Raw genomic sequence first — 17818 nt, 5'->3', positions numbered from 1 at the left:
AGTCAAAACGTTTAATAGATATATTGGCCAAAGTTTTTAACTACCCCGCCCCCGACGCTCTGCCACAATATGCTTCTCCTTTAGTATTCCCTCTTTACTTGCGTCAAGTGAAATTTATGCACTCTTCTCTACTTTGACTGTTATATGAGAGTTAGTTTCGGAGTCTGAGCTGAACTGTGTCTGTGTGTGTGTGTGTGTGTGTGTGTATGTGTGTTTGGGTGTCGTCTCATAATTTATGTTAATAAAAACTTTCTTCCAAGAGTTTCATCTATGGTGCTGTTGTTGTTGTTGTTGCTGTTGTTCTGATGATATAAGCGACTGCCATCAAAGTACTAAAGTGATTGTCAAGGGGGGCACGTACTTTGCCGCCATCATTTCTTGCATACCCCACCCACCCATCCAGCCATTCATCCATCCATCCTCCTCCGCTCCACTTTACCCTAATCCGCAGCCTTATGCCCCATGCTAGTGGCAAAGATTGTGAACTACAACACAATGAGAATCAGGATGAGAATGAGGATGAGTTGTACAAGTTGACGCAATAACCTTAAACAAATATAAACACAAAAGTGTGTGCTAAAGCTAAAGCATACAAAATGATATCGTGTGAGACAAGGGAGAGTGGAAGAGGGGCAGAGAGTTGTGCAATTTGATAGAAAATTAACTTGCCATTGCCAGTAAGCAACATACACTGCTCAAAAATAGCTTCAGTTTTCGTGGAAGGGAAGCAGAAACTTTTCTGCACTAATATTAGCCAAATCCATCGATCCAACATATTGCAGATATATAATTAACTATTCTGGTCTTTCGGGCCATATGTGTGTAAACCAATTGCAATAATATCCTCCCTTTCCTTGAGCCTAATCCATAAGCTTTCTCTCTCTCTCATTCTGTGTGTGAGTGTGTGTGTGTGTGTGTATGTATTGACACTTCCTGTTACTGTTTCGGGTGTCCTTAAGCACTCTATCAAAACCACAATACCCTCAATGAAAGCGAACTGGCAGAGGCAAGGAAAAAGTCATAGTGATAAAAGTTTTATCACGTAAAACTTAAGCGTAAATCTTAAAGAAAACTTTCTGCTTAACTTAAACAAACAAGTGAGGCTCGCACAAACACACACTCACTCAATCGAAAGGACATGGCGACACTAGAAGAGCCATCCTCTTCATACAAATATATGTATATACAATATTAAGATATAGTGATCCACAGAAGTTTGCCACTGCAAAAAGGGCGAAAAAATTATGCAGAGTCGCGTGTGTTTGTTCGTAGACACATTTGGTTATTGCTTTATCTAAACGGTTTTCTCTATCTCTATAACTTCCCCGCACCCCACCTTAGGCAAAACAAAAAGAAAAACACACACACACATAGTAGAGGAGAAGAGGGAAAGAAAGTATTTTATTTGTCTGGCGTATTAATTGGATTTTGTCGCGTCATCAACGACACATAGTTCCACACCCACACACACAACAACAACAACAACAACAGCAAAAAAAGAAGGAAAACCCGAAAAAATCTTTTTGGCTAAATCGCCTAGACAAATTAGTTCGAAATGAGCTAGTTGTTGGTTGAAGGAGAAGTGAGGAGAGTTTTAGTTGTTGTTGTGTTAGAAGGTTGTTTTCGAGCACAATACAAAGTTTTAATGAATTTTCTGTTCATGGTCCGGGACCGGACCGAACCGAACCCAACCGAACCTCCGTTTCCCGTGCGTGTACGCCGTCTCCACTCTTTCCTTTTCGGTTTGTTTAAGTTTGCCGCTTCAATTTACTCACAGAAGAAGCAGCGAAATCAGCATTAGCGGGAGTTGAAAAGCAGCTCAAGTTGTTACTATTTCAGAAAGAGAGAGAGGGAGAGACAGAGAGAGAAAAAAATATACAAGGATACAAAGTATATCTGGCTAAAACTGAGCAAGAATTAGTTTTGGGTTTACAAAAAGTATAAAAAATTAGAGCAAATATTAGAAACTATAACATATATAACATATAATTATTATTAACTTAAAACTACTGCCATTTAAAACTAACTAGGCTTCATCTCTATTTGTTAATAGTTTGATTTGGCAAAGATAAAGTAAAATTTGTGCATGTGTTAATTGTTAATTTCTTAGGGCAATATGGTAGTCGAACCTTTGGAAAAGTTTGTGTAACGTATTTCAATATTGTACTTTACTCTTTTTTTTTTTTTGTTAGCGATTTTCATCTTGGTCCAAGGTATTTTTGCATCTTTTGCCCATTCGCGCGTTTAATATTTCGCCTCGCTTTCGACTTCTTCACTCACAAAAAACTACAACTTGCAGTTTTTTCTTTTTTTTTCGTCGAGTAGTTATGTATAAGGAGAAGGAAAAGGAGGAGCAGAAATGAAGGCAGGAACCATTTGGCAAATTAAGCGCCGTTTGTTGTGCGTTGAGGAAGACAGCCAAAAGGAGAGGACAGTGGAAGGAGTGGAGGGTAGGGTAGGTGGTGGTGGTAACTATGTAGGGTAAGGCGGCAGACTGTCGGTGGGTTTTGGGGGTTTTGGTTAAATTAATAATGTATTGTGTGCAAAAGCATTTGCTGCTTCTGGTTTGGTCTTTGGGGTTTGGCCAGGACTTGAGGTCGACGGAGGGGCATAATTTGCAATGCACTTAAAAATTTATTAATTGTTTGCGTTTTTGCCAACCCCTCGAAGAGAACACTTGCCCCTGCCACCAACCCTCCAACACTCGGTCCTATACCTTACCTTGCATTAAGTTTAATGAGCGGCAATTGTGCAATTAAAGCAAAAATTGTTCAAGGATTACAAGAGGTTTGTGAAAGGGGGAGGATGACTCGAAGAGCAAATGCAAATAGACCATAGAAAACTTAATTAAAAACTATGAAAATTGAGAAATTACTAAATAGTTGATGTGATTTAGAAAGAGAAACAAAATGTACATAGGGAAAGAGGATTGGTTGGGATTTGATACTCTTGTGACATCGATAAGGCGAAAAAACATTAAACAAAAATGGAAAAATTTTAAAAATTTTAATATTTTTTTTTTGTTCACTTTGCTTTGTCTTATAACTTTGCCTTTCATTTTGTCTTTTATGCAAAAAAATAAAGAAGTAAAATCACCCGAAATGGGAAAAATCAGAAAATTGAAACGACTCACTTAATGGCATTTTATGGTTTATGCTCATTTTATTATTACGAGTTGAATTTTCCCGCTTTCTTACCCTTTCTACAAAATCAAATAAACGCAAAGGGCATATTTGTCCTGACAAGAAGTTTGCAATGTCCCCAAAAAATTGAATCGGAAACTTTTCTCAAGTCACTTAACTTAACTGCCCAATCGATGTCCTTTTCCTTTTAAGATGACACACAAACTTATGTACTTGGAAAGGGTATAGAAACTAAAGCATAGTCATAGATAGGACTTATAGGTCGTTACTTCAGGTTTCGTTCTCTGCATTTGGTGGGTGACCAACGGAGGACAACTGACGTCACCCTGTGTCTCTGTCTGTCTTACTGTCTCTTTTCAATTCTTTTTCTTTCGTTTTTTTTTTTTTTTTGGCCAAATTGGTAATTTCGTTATTAGTCACGCTCTTTGCGCTTCATTAATGTTCATTACACACAAATGAACCCACATCGATTGATATTTTTCATCGTCTGTAATTTTTATATTGTGGTTGACGTTTTTGCGGTTTGAAATGCCACCCCTCCCCCACACCGTCAACCGCCCTCGCTCCCTTAGACAACCACAGTCGGTTTTTCTCGTCTCTTCTCATTTTTTTGTATTTTATTTTATTTATTTATTTATAAAGCCATCGAAAAGTAGCAGAAAAATGAACAAGAGGAGGGACAGAGAGAGAGAGAGAGAGGAAATGAAGGGTTGCATGCTGCTGCTGCTGCTGCTCGCATGGCCAATTTCCTGGCTGATACAATTAATTATAAAAATAAATATATATATATATATATAGATTTATACATACGTATGTATATATATATATTTATGGAAAAAACTTTGAACTTTATTCTTTCGCCCTTCATACGCATTTTTAGCTAATGCGTCACATATGCCAAGGGTTGAACACAGGCAGCAGGAAAAATAGAAAAAAAATATACGAAAAAATTTAGAAAGAAAATTTATTGACGCAACTTTAGTTACGGTTAATTGAACACTGCCAACTTGAAAGGTCCTGAGGCGGTGAAGGGTGGCATACAAAATTCCTCGAATCCTGGCAAGTTATTTAAAATAGGAGTTTTTTTTCCCATTTTTAACACCCTTAACAAAAAAATTCAGTGGCTATGCCACAATAAGCTACTGAAAAGAAGTAAAAGTAAATTAAAACTCAATTGAAAACTGAAACAAAATATTTTAATACCTAAACCTAAGACAAATAACTTAAGCTAACGTTGGATGGTAAGTTGAAAAAAAGAGTTAGGGTATACCATAGTCGATGCCTCTTAAGTTGTGCTTATGGGATTTGGCTTTGGTATTATTATAAGCTTAGATAGAATGTTGTAGATGCTTATATATTTATTTTTTTTTGTATATTAAAAATGCAGGCAATGTTTAAGTTTATTTTGCCTTACTTTTTCCTTTGCGCCTTTTTCTTTTTTTTTTTTCGTTGTGGATTGGACTCAGCGGGAAAGTGAGGGAAATTTTTGAAGGGGTCAGACGAGAGGCAAAGGGGTTGATTATGCCACTTGAGCGGCTTAGGAAAAACCATACGTTCGGCTTCACTGCACTTTGAAGTGGCCTGAAAAACTTTGATTAAAATCGAATTACAGCAATAGCAACAACAACAACAACAACAAAAAGGGGATAAATAAGCAGGCAAGCGAAGAAACCATATGGAATGCGTATCTAACAACATTTGCGATTAACCTCATCAGACAATTGTATAGAAATAAAAGTTAAATATAAATAGATACGAAATATATATATATTTTTTTGTGTATTTAATTCAATTGTTTATCAATTTGCCTTAACTCTCTCTCTCTCTCTCTCCATGTGTGTGTGTGTGTGTCTATTGCTCTGCTAAGGGCGTCCCGTATTTAACCATCTGCATTTGTAATGAATGTCTTTCAATTTATTTGATCAAAAACAATGCGATAGAAGCGCGACAGAGAAGAAGCGTTAATTAAATTTCTTTCTCTCTGTTTCAGTCCTCAAGTCTCCCGCTCGTAACCGAAATCCACCAAATTGCCCCAAACGCCCACTGGCTAATCATTAAAATCTTTTATAGACGCACAAAATTTCAAACCCCAAAAAAAACTTTTTCGTTCTCAAAAATAGTCTGCTCATAAAATCTTACACAAAATTGTCATTAAACAAAAGCCCCACACTCCCTTCTTTCAGCCAAGCTTACACACTCCTTTACTTTGTTACTTCAAACATCCTTCATTGCATCCATCAACCAAATAAGAAGAAAGAGGGGGAAGGGGAAAAAAAAGAAATAACCAAAACTCTTCAGTTTCCTGGAATTAAAAGACGACTTTGGATTACTCTAGAGAAAGGGAGAGAGTCATATTATCATTATCAAGTTCATTTACAATGGTCAGCCTTGTATGTGGGGGGCGGGGTTAGCCCTCTCCTTTCTCCCATCCCCCGATCCCTCTTCTTTCAATTACTGGGTAATGAAAACTTTTTGAGTGCCTTTTCAATAAAATGTTCAAATGTTCAAAATGAAATGAAGACATTTCCATCTTCTATTCAACATTAAAATTAATTTGCCAAAAACTTTGATTTGCAAAGAAGAAGAAATAATTGAGTAATTATAATTTATAATTTTATCATTCGCTTTTGGCTACAAATTACACCAACATAATTGCACAACAACAACAACAGCAAGCTTAGGAAAAATAAAAACAAAACAAAACAAAATGGGCGTAAATTAGAACAAATAATATGAACAAAACAAAAAAAAAAAAAATGTTGAAACAACAACAGCAAAAAAAATTGCCCAGAATCTCATTTAAAATGCAAATTTTTGCTTCTTTTTCTAAGCACAACAAGTGACAATTAACACTAATTGTCATTATAATAATTTCATATTTGTTGTTGTTGTTGTTGTTACTGTAGTTGTTGTGGTAATTGTTTAAACTTGCCACGGCATTTTGCTGTCTGGCAATTTAAAATGCAAAAAAAAAAAAAAAAAATGAAGTAGAAAATAATTTCACAGCAAAAAAAAAAAGGAAAAAAAAACTTTGTCCGTGTGAACTTTGAGTTCGAAGCTGAAATATTGCTTTTAATATAATTTATGTAGAGGGGTTGTAGTTCTGTAATGGAATTATATGCCTTACCCCCCAGTCCCAACAATGGGGGGATGGGTATGGGGATAGGCTACCCTTGTCCCCTTTTTCCTTTTTTTTTCGGAACACATGGCGCTACAATTTTTGCTATGTGTTTATTATTTTAACACGAAACTTGCACTCGAGAGTTGGAAATGTGGAGTAGAGTGAGGAGTGGTGAGGAGTTTTGGAGAGTCAGCCATACGAGGAGTGGAAACTGGTGGTGGTGGTGGCGGTGCTGGAGGGGGGAGCTCCTTGTAAACAGTAATTTTGCCCATTAATGGGCTCTTGGTCCCTGTGTTCCTCTACAACTGCCACCAACATCATGCATACATATATACCTACTCTTACCCTGCAAATGGTGGAACCTCATAATAACTTTCAACATACACATTCACTTGCATATAAATAGTAATTGTTGTTATTGTTGGTGTTGTTGTTGTTGTTATTGTTCTTGTTGCGAATAAAGAGCAGAAAAAATGAACAAAAAGGCAACAAGTCAAGTCGACAGTAATTTTCAACACTTACAAGGAGGGTTTACTAGATGTAGATATATGTGTATATATATGTACATACATACATATATATTTATATACACATATGTATATAATGTAACCCAAAGAGAACAACGGAATAGCCATTGCAATTTCCTTATAGCAAGAAAATGAAGTTCCTGCAAACAATTTCAATCCACTTTCATATCATTTGTGTCTAATAGACAAATGACATTTCAACATTAGACATAGAGAGAGCTAAAAAGAGATACTAAACATTTTCAGAATCTTCTTTTTTAAGATGATAAAAACTTTTTGAATACAAAATAAACCCTTGTAGATTCAGGAATAACTAAATTCCTTATAAAGAAGTTTTGATTAGGACAAAGGCCGAAAAAAATAGAGCTTTTGCATTAAACAGAATTATTATTATAATAAATAATAGCTCAATTTTTTTGGCCTTTGTCACTATTTGGCATTATAATTTTTTTATTATTTTTGATTTTAATTTGAGGTGAAATTCTTTGTTGGAATACTTTTTGCCATCATCTATATTGTGTCCCCTACTTTTTTCTTCTTAACTCTTGAGTTTTGTGCAGAAATCCGTGTGCCATAAACATGAACACCAAAACACTCACTCACAGACATACATACATACATACACACACACACACACACACACAAATGCACATACACTTAGACATCTCACTTGCCATATTCCCCAGGCCTTGGGTATCCGGTTTTGTCGGTCCGCTTGTCCGTCCGTCCAGACCCTCTCTTTACGGGTCACATATGTGTGCAGTTTGTCACGACATAAGCTCGAAATTGTGCAAGAAATGAGTATAGGGGACTTGAATTGTAACGTAGGGTAAGAAAACGAAGGCGTGGCAAAAGGCGAATTCGCGTCACAGCAAAACGCAAAAACCAAACCAAAGCACTGACTTTTATAATGAATTATTAGTGGAGAAAGCAGCATTGGGATGATGATGATGGTGCCTGAGGTGGTGCCTGCTCGTTGGACGAGGGAATGGGGTTGTGTAGGCACTTGTGCCTTTGGGTGATGGTCCGGAGGTGGTGGTGACGGTGGTTAGTGGTACCATTTGGGGGTAGACGAAAGTGGAGTGCTGTTTGCTGCCTTGTGTGGTGTTTGCGGGCCTTGCGGTTACTGCTTGGCACTTAAAAATTTAATAGTGGTGCAGCAAATGCAAAAAAAAAAACCAAAAACCCCAAGCACACACACAAACACACACACACACAACAAAAGAAAAAAATACTAAAAGAAAAAATAAACCTTCCAAATGAATTCGAAAAAGAAAAAGCCTGAAAAATTTAAATTGTTTTAAAGTCCATAGAAGAGTAAAGTGCCTCCCAAAAAAAATAGAAACTAAAGCAAATTAGGGGGCAGTTGGGGTAAAGTACCTAACAAAAATTACAAGAGGTTGCCATTTCGCAAAATGAAAGCCAAGAGGTTGGCGTTTGGACTTTCGGTTGGTTGGTTGGCTGACTGGGCTGAATGGTTGGCTTAGTCCTTAACCCCTTTTTAAGTGCTTAATCCAACCATTAGCACTGACCGAATGCCATTTTATACCGAATGCAGGAAGCGCTAACAAGCTTCAAGTGGCCAAATTTGGCCAAAAACATTTTTTTTCCACCACTTTTCCCTCTCATTCACTCAAACCAAAAGTGCTACATAAATTTATTCAATTAACATTTAATCAAAAAGATGAAAAACAATTTAAAGAATTTGCATTTATTAAACATTTTTACTTAAAATTAAAATTAAATGTAGGAAAGTTGCAGTAGATAATTTTTTGTTTTTTGAAATGAAGTTTTAATTTCGAATTTAATTCGAAATGTTGACCGAAGGCAACGGATGAAGTTCTTTAATTTGGTTAGTGTTTATATTCTTTTAACATTTCAAACGGCGTATGTGTGTGTGTGTGTGTGAGTCTTCAATCAAAATGGTTTCTTTTTTTTTTGTTGAATTTTGTGCGAAAGGAAGCAGTCATGCAAACTGACGTATTTTCTTATCAATAGACTTTGCTAATTGCTAACCCCAAAGCTCCTTCTCTGGCAAAAATTGTTAAACCGTTATTTTTTTCTTCTTTTTTTCAATTGCAAAAACAAACAGAAAATCCGCTTTATCATATCGTTTAATGTTGATTGCTTTGAAGCAGTGAAAGAAGCGAGAAGAGTGCCATAGTGGGCGAACTCAAAAAAGTATGCTATGAAATGTATATGGCAAACTGCTTAAAAGCCGCTTTCACAAACACACACCACAGCACAGCAGAGCGCACACACACCACAGTACACACACACACAGGCTCATACTCATAAAAACCTAGACCACTCTCAACTGCAGCCAAACAAAAATTGCGCATAATTCCCGCTAAAAGTTTCGACTTTCCTTTCACCCTTTTATCCGGCACTTCCCCCACAATCCTCTTCTCTCTGCCGCCTGCTGCCACTTCTCTGAACTTCTCTAAATGTTTCCACTCTCCTTTCGATCGTCGACGCCGTCGCCGGCATCGTCATCATCCTCATCCTTATACGCGCATCGTCATCGTCGTATATTTGTCAAGCAAATGGAATAACCGTTTGCAATTGCAACAACGTCAAAGCCAAACAAAAATGTTATTTGCCGCTTTGCCCAAAAATCAAGTACACAACCAAACAGACGGACAGATGGACATACACGACGGACGGATGGCTACAAACCGGGCACCGACCGACTGAGTGAGAATGTGGATACGGATTTCTCTGACATGGACTGCTGAGAGGGTGGACGAAAAAGTGGTCGCCAATATATGGTGAACTGCTGTTGCTTTTGCTATTTCTGTTGATGCGATGCTGTTGTTTAGAGTGTGTATATGTGTGTGTGTGTGTGTGTGGAGAATGGCAATGCCAGGGAGAAAGGGCGGGTGAGGTAGGAAATCGCGTTGCTGCCAGTAGGTTGGACTTGGACTGGAATAGTCGCTTTATTAAAGTTAAAATCCAGCATTGTCCCTTTTTACACACACACACACACACACAAATACACACAGTTGAGTTGTGAGTTTCGTTTCGGCTGGCAATTCGAATGAAAATGCCAGCTACTATTCCGCTATGTATGTAGTATTAAATGAAATAGCAAGTTTCTCAGGGGGAATTCGGTGAGTAGAGTAATTTCATATAGAGATTCATTCGTTTGAGATTCAAAACTGTTAATTTGAAAAAAAAATAGTTCAAAACAAGTACTAAACTAGACTTAACTTAGTTAATTTGTAGTTACCATGGAGAGTTACTATCCACATTTGCCTATTTTATATATATTTTCACTGTCTAAGCATATTTATTTGTGTCTAATTTTAGCAAGTTTTAATTGAAAAGAAATTTAATCAATCTCCATTTTGCTTTTCACCTTTGTTGCACTCATTTAGCTGTTCTTTGCTTCTCTCTGTTTCAAACTTCTAGTTTCATGTAGAAAACATTTTCTCTTTGTTCTTCATTAAGCCATTCTTTGCGGTTGACTTCTTTCCCAACTTTCTATTTCTACTCTCTTTCTTTCTTGTCAATTATAACTCCTAAGTAGTAAGAAAACCATTAGAACTTTCTTTTCTTCTCTTAAAAACAATCGATTGCCAGAATTTCCTTCATGTTGCTTACCGTATTAGAACATTTCCTGATAGGTTTACAAATCTGATATGATCCTAAGCCACCTTTAATTGCCACACAGCAATGTGAACCGCTCAAAAACGGAAAAGCTGAAAATGGCTAAAAACGAACCCCCACTTGCTTCTCCCATTTCCACCAGAAAAACAAGAACAAAAAAAAAAAAAACCTAAAGTGTATGCACTTTTTCTCCCTTTTGCAATCAAAATTTTCCCTCTTGTTGCGCTTTATTTTTCGGGCAGTGATTTTCGCGTTTTGCGCTCAGGAGTTTTGTGAGCTGTGAGAATGTGTGTGTGCGCAGTTTTTGGTGTACTGTAGTGGCAGTAGGAAAAGTGCATGTGAGACGTGCACACGCCAAAAAAAAAAAACCAAAGCAAAAGGCAAACCTAAACGCAATGGGAAACGTTTGTTTTAATGCCCTAAAGCGACAAATATTGGGAAAGCAACAGCAACAAGAGCAAAAACAGGCAAAAGCAGGCAGCAGCAGCACTACAACTGAGTTGGCCAAAACCAAAAACAACAACAAAAAAAGAGAGTCGATCTGCAATACTAAACTCCTGCACGGGGGTCTTAACCGTCAAAGTAATGCAATGACAAACAAAGCAACTGAGTTGGATAAGCGGAGTTTTGGCCAGGTTTTTACACATTTCAGCCCATTTTTCAGTTCGAGTTTTCACGAGTTATTTTCCCGCTCTCATCTTTTTTTGGGTGTTTTTTTTTTTTTTTTTTTTGTTACCCATAAATAACGAGCCGAGTTGAGAGTTGAGTTGCCTTTCAACGAATTGCGACCACTTGCTGTTGTTTTTTTTGGTTTTTTATCCTTTATTTTTTGTTGTTGGCCTGTCAAATGCAACAGGGTTGAAAATCTGCGCCCGTCTTTACATAGAATGGAGGAGGAGCAAGAAGAAAGAGCAGAGGCAAAGTAATTAAAGTGACACAGCCAAAAAAAAAGAGAATGAAAATAAAAGAAATGAGAAAGGGAAGCAAACACGTTAGGGAGAAATAGAAAAGCAGTGTATAAAAACCGCAAACTATATAGAAAAAGACACAGAAAGTGAGAGAAAGACTGTCAGAAAAAGAGAGAGAGAGAGAGACCATCTCCCGCCTTCTCTTTCCCTTTTGGAGTTTCGAAACGATGCAAAAAACCAATTTGTTTATAAAAATATTAGACCACATACTGGGAAATGCCCGACTGGATAGCATAAAGTATGCAATAGTTTCCTGACCTGTGTTAGTTATTTTATTATATTATTTATGGTCAAATGGTGCAACATTTTCCAGTTCCAGTTCTCTCTATGCTTTCCATCTTCTTCTTTTTTTTTCGTCTAAAACAAAACTCGGTTAGTAAATTCATTTCAAGTCAAGAGGATCGGAGAAGGGGTTTCCCCTCTTACTATATATATGTATATGCATTTTTTTCTGATGTAAGCAAAATACCGCGCTAGTGACCAAACCAACCGCAAAGTCCGAACAACTAAGACACACACACATACACACACACACACACACACACGCAAAGTAACCACAAAAAAGTGGTCAGTTGGCCAAAAACTAAACGAAATGTAATAAAGCAACGGATATGCCAGTTACTGGCTCAGAGCAAGCTCCAGAAAGTAGTCGGCCCCAAGGTGGGTGGGTGGATGGATGGATGGATAAAATAAGAGGCAAAGTGTGTGGTGGGGAGGGGACCAGTTGATGGTAGTAGAGTTCCCTGTTGCAGTCGGTTAGAGAGATAGGATAACCTGAGAACACAATAAATGAATATGAATTAGGTAACAAGGAAAATATAAAATGGACCAAAAGCTACAGAATGAAGACTTTACTAAAATGGAAATTGTTGGAAAAACAAAAAGCAACCAAAACAAAAACAAAATACCAACTAACGCAGAAAAATATATGTGTTGTATAAAAGTTGCTATATATGACACCGGGACAAGCAAAAACTGGAACATTAAATGCCAGTTAAAGTCATTTAACAGATAACAGTAGAAAATAAATTCAATTAAAATCGATTTGAGATGAAAAAGCATTCAAGAATTCATAAGAAATATAATAGTCGAGAACTTACAACAAATTATCGATTATATAAAGATCTGTTGCTATTGCTTGGCCTTCTTTAATAATTTAGTAAGAAATGTATTTGCTTATGTATGTGTAGAACGTTTTCTGAATCCATCATTTAAACTTGAAGTTCAAAATGAGTTTAATTTACAAAATATACAAATAGTTTCTGCCATGTCGAAACACACAACCAAAACCTAATTCAAGAACATTAATTTCGTTCACAATTTAAACAACATTTTCATTAAGAGCACCTGGACGGACAGGCACACAGCACACACACGCACACACACACACACACACGAACTCACACACATACACATTGAGCGTTGTGCAGGGCAAAGAAAACCTCATTAGATTTGTTAATTTAAATGCAATTGCCAAAAGCACTTGCACCTTGAGCCCATAAATAAATCAAATTAATGTCAATTGCAACAAAAACAATGGAAATTGCATACTACAATGCACATATATATGTATATGTATATGTATATATATATATATATATATATATGTATATAAGTTATACTATATTTTATGGTCAAAAGAAATCTAAGGCCATAGACATTTAGTTAAAATTACTCAATCTAAATGAAACAAAAATCATTAAGCCACTTAAGAGGAGACAAAAAACGATTAGAAGAGACAACAGTTGATAGAGATAGAAAGGGAGACATTGAATTTTCGGCCTGATTTCTTCCACGTGACTTTATGTGTGTCTCTGTGTGTGTGAAGGATCTCCAGCTGTGTTTGTGTGGCTGTGTGTGTGTGTGTGTTTGTGTGTGTGTGTGTGTGTGTGTGCATATGAGAAGAGCCTGTCAACAATGCGACAGCATTCCTCCGGTTGGTCTCTCCCTCTCACTCTGTATGGCCAACTGGGCAATCAGGGATTCTGACATGGCAATTAGAGTATAAACGAATAAGAGACGGTAAGGACGTTGGGTCACTGGTTTAGTGGGCTGAGTTCGGGTGTGGCAGATAGCAAAATGTTGCATATTAGTTATTGAAATCAGCTGTCAGAAAGTTTCAACATTGCAAAAATCCCATTGAAGATTCAAACAAGTTAGACACACTGCAGCAAAAAATTCGATGTGTTTTTTGGCAAGCAAGGAAAAGTCAAAAATTCCTTTACGATTTCAAATCAATTTTAAAGCATGGCATCTATGCTTTTTATCTTTTTTTTGTGGTATTTTTTTCTGTATTGGTTTTGGCTCTCAGTGCATTATCCCCAAAGACAGATACAGTCAAAAATGGCCGACGTGACCATAGTAACCTGAGTACTCTGCTCCGCAAACACACATACACACACACACGCAGAATGAGAGAAGGAAAAGTCAGAGGGAAATCCATGTATGAAGCGTTTCTGGGGAACGCTTGATTTGATTGCAACTTTACTTTGGTCTGGTCTGGTCTAGTCCAGTTGAAAGGAACTCAAGAGGAGCACATCCAAAGAGAGAAAGAGAAAGATAGAAAGAGAGAGAGCCAACGAGTTTTGAGCTCAGCTGCTGTTGCTGAAAGTTTTCAACAAAGCTGCCATGGCTTTTATTGTTATAGTACATACTTTGGCAGTATTCCCCTACCTCCCTCCGCCACTTGTTCGTTCTTCTTCTCCTTCAAGGCAAAAGTGTGAATTTATGTAAATACATGTGAGTGTGTGTTCGTGTATATGTGTGTGTGTGTGTGTGTGAGTGTGAGTTTGTGTCTTTTGTGCATTTGTTTGTTCTGCTTATAATTCAATTGTAAATGCATTTCAATTACGTGCACATTAAACAAGCACACGGACCAAGTTTTTGGCTTGAGACCAGCTGCAAGCAGCAGTTGGGAGCACAAAACCTGAAACAGGACTTGACCATTAGCCAACTCTTAGCAGCAGCAGCCACGCTTTGCAATTTAAGGACAATTGGCCCATTATTAAAACGCGTTGAAATGGCAAAATGCAATTGCCCACTTTGGAAAACAAAGATGCTGAAAGGATAATAGAGTAGAAACGTTAGGAGAATAACAATAACATTAACAACTACATGAAATGGGGGCCAACCTGCAAGGTGGCGCAATGTGCAATGGCCAGAAGGTGTAACATTCGCAAAAGAGCAATTGTTGTTGGCCAAACTACAACTGCAACATAGGTTAAAACCGTATAAACCCTGTTAGCTTTCGGACGGGGGGATAGAAATTCATTGGCTTGGAAAAGGTATTAATTAACAAGTTCAAATTGTTTTTAGTAGGCACTGTATGGCAATGTTTAATCATAATTGAAATAAATTAGAACATCTTTAAGTTGAACCATGAATGAATTATTCACCAAATTATTTATTTCAAGCTTCTGTTAGTTACTATGCTCATTTCTAGTTAGTATTGAAATAGTTTTGATTAGTTTTCATGTGTACAAGTATTGCAAAGGAATTCTAGACGAAGGATTTCGCAATGCTACTTGCAACTTGTTATATTCTTACCAATTATCGCATTTATGCCAAGACTAAAAGTGCTTAATTGAATGCGGTCAGTTCGTAAAATGGACCCTTTTGTCCACACTGAAAAAGAGAGAGAGAGAGAGAAAGGTTAAACGTTCAACGCTTTTCGAGTGCCAAGCCAAGCGTCCCAACGTCGTCCTCCTCCGTGCGTTTCATTCGTTTGTTGCGCTGTCAGCTTGCTTGTTCTAAGGGTATTGCAAAGCCTCGCAAGTTTTTTGGGCCGTAACCGAGGCTCTCTAATGAGTCCAAGTCTGAATTTGTCCTCTCCCCCGCCATGCCGCATTTACAATTAGCCCATCAGCATAGAGAAAGGGAGAGAGAGAGGGAGCCAGGTTTTCTTTGTGGAGGAGAAAACCCCAAAACTGCAAGCAACAGTCAGTAAAGTGTAACCTGTACAACCATTTCCAGTTGTTGACCACACACACACACACACACACACAGACACACACTGCTGAGCCTCCATCTCAGACTCGGACTCGCACTCGGATTGTGTTGTCCTTATACCACAGGACATACACACACACCTTGCCACCATAGTTGTCCTCGTCATCGTCTTTGGCAATTAAGCCTTGACCGACCCGTTGACCACAGCAAATGACCGCAGCCAGTTTGCTTTCATTAATTTTTGGTTGTAATCCTTGCTGAAGCTTTTCATTTCATTTTAGTTTTCTCCGGTACTCTCTGCTGCTGCTGCACGCCTCCATGCCTCTCTTGCTGTCTACTCTTAAACCACTCCCTGCTTCTCCGCCTTCATCTCCAGCTCCTCCTCATGTTGAGTCGTGCGTGTGCATAGTTCGGTGCACGCTTTTTCACACTTTTGTTATAACGCCAAACAAAAAAAAAAGGGTTTTGCTTAGGGTATGATGAGTTAATGGTTAACAAGGCTTACGTTTAATACACTCGACTAAATCCCAAAGCCAGTTAATAACTGAAAATTCACATGAAAGTTAATGTTTAGCCATTGATTTGCCCCTTTAATTGCCCTAGAAATTATGAAATTTATGCTCGTTGTGTCATAGTATAATTTAACTAATTTATTAATAGTTTTGCTTAGAAGGATTACTCAATACGGTGAATTTCTTCATTGAACGAGCTTCCATAGTTCAACTTTAGCTACTTGATAGTTTATCTTCAGAAGATCTTCTACAATTGAACTTTGACTAGTTTGATGGTAAATTTTCGAGGTGATTTGTATAGCCTATATTACCCTATACATTTTGGCCGTCATTCATTTAGCCTACAGCTTGTTTTTTCTACTGACTGACTGTTGAGTTTTTTGCCACAGTGGTCATGTTTTTACATCTGGGCCATGTCCAAGCCCGCAACGTTAATGACTTTTGTGCTGCGCCTGTCGCACGGCAAATGTTTTAAAACTGTTGTTGTTGTTGTTGCTATTGTTGTTGTTGTTGTTGTTGTTATTGTGGGTAGTCCGGAGTCGGAACGGTTAGCAAGCGCCCGCAGTGTTTGTCAGTGGACTACCACCGACTCCGGCTGGCAGGCAGGCAGAGGCAGTCGACTCATTTGTACAGGTTCAGTTCAGTTGTTTTTTTTTTTTTTGTTTTATCCAACGAACCAACCAACCTAACAGACTTTCGGAGGAAAGGGAATTGTTAATTAAAGTATTGTCTCCTCGTTCGCGCTGGCAAAATGAACAAAGTAGACAAGGACTCTAGCAGGTCCTGCTGATGCTGCTGTTGCTGCTGATGCTGATGCTGTTGCCTGGGCCCCCGTCAATTGTCGAACATGGTACTCTACAGTTCCACTTAACAGCTACAATGGGCACTTTGCCACAATGAATTCAAATGGATGCCCTGCCGTTGGTTCATTTTTTTTCCCCCCCTGGTTTTTTTCGTCAATGTCCTCCTTCTGCTGCTGCTTCTCCTTGCTTTCCTTTTTGTTGTTGAACCCTTCTACTCCTGGCCACCAAAGTGCTACATGTGTTGCTGTTGTTGTTGTTGTTGCTGGCGCTTCACACACACACACACACACACATGGCCATGACATGAACACAATGACAGCTGACTGTTGGCTTTTCCCAAAAGCCCCCGGAGGCGTACAGTCAAGTACAAACACAAAGCGAGAGAGCGAGCAAGCGAGAGAAACCGACAGGCAGACAGACAAATAGACAGACGAACGGGTCCTATAGTCAGTCAGAACGAGAGAGAGAGAGAGAGAGAGAGAGAGAGAGTGGACACTTTGTCGTCTATCCGGTTTGGCCACAACGCGTCGTGATTCTTTAATGAAAGCTTTAATTTCGGGGTTTTGCCAATTAAAAACTACGTGGCAAATGAAAAATACATACATAATACAACGAGGAGGCGAAAACTCGGCCCCCAACTCAAACCGACACGGCTCTGGTTTTTGTAACCCTATAGGGAATTGGCTGTTGCAAAAAGGAGCAAAAAACAAAAAAAAAAAAGCATAAAAATAAAATACTAGAAGAAATGTGAGTATGTGCGGGGGTTGTGGGTTGGGTGGGGTGGGGTGGTTGGGTTGGGCTGGGCAGTCAGACAAATGTTGTTCGCCTCCACTTGAAGTGTAAATTGCTTTGCCCAAAGATGCAATTGGGTAAAAGGTTGAGAGGGTGAAACGTAAAGGACACACATACATATGTGCAGAATGAAAGTGCAATGGTTTGGTTTGGGTTTTTTTCTCTTTTTTTTTTGTGTTTTGTACGGTGCAAATGTAAAAAGTACAGTCCCGCACAACAAGGGAATACTAAATGAAAGTTCGACAACGTTGCTTAATGGCTTAGAAGCCAAGGCAATTCACATAAGTGCTACTAGCCACCAGTAGCACCAGATTAATTAAGTGAAAAACTACTACTAAAAACGAATTGCACAAAAAAGGAAATGCAATCAACCAAAAAAAAAAACAAAAAAC

At 38.1% G+C, this 17818-nt stretch overlaps 1 protein-coding gene across 1 annotated transcript in view; it reads left to right on the top strand.

Annotated features, from left to right (window-relative positions):
* LOC6638807 (MOXD1 homolog 2) overlaps positions 1 to 17818 on the top strand; it is an 85659-nt gene that overhangs the window by 38459 nt on the left and 29382 nt on the right. The window lies entirely within an intron of this gene.

Source organism: Drosophila willistoni, assembly GCF_018902025.1.
Source record: "Drosophila willistoni isolate 14030-0811.24 chromosome XR unlocalized genomic scaffold, UCI_dwil_1.1 Seg144, whole genome shotgun sequence".
In the NCBI taxonomy this organism is placed as follows: Eukaryota; Metazoa; Arthropoda; class Insecta; order Diptera; family Drosophilidae; genus Drosophila; species Drosophila willistoni.
Note: the sequence above shows the minus strand (reverse complement) of the source record. Positions and strands in the feature narration are given on the sequence as shown.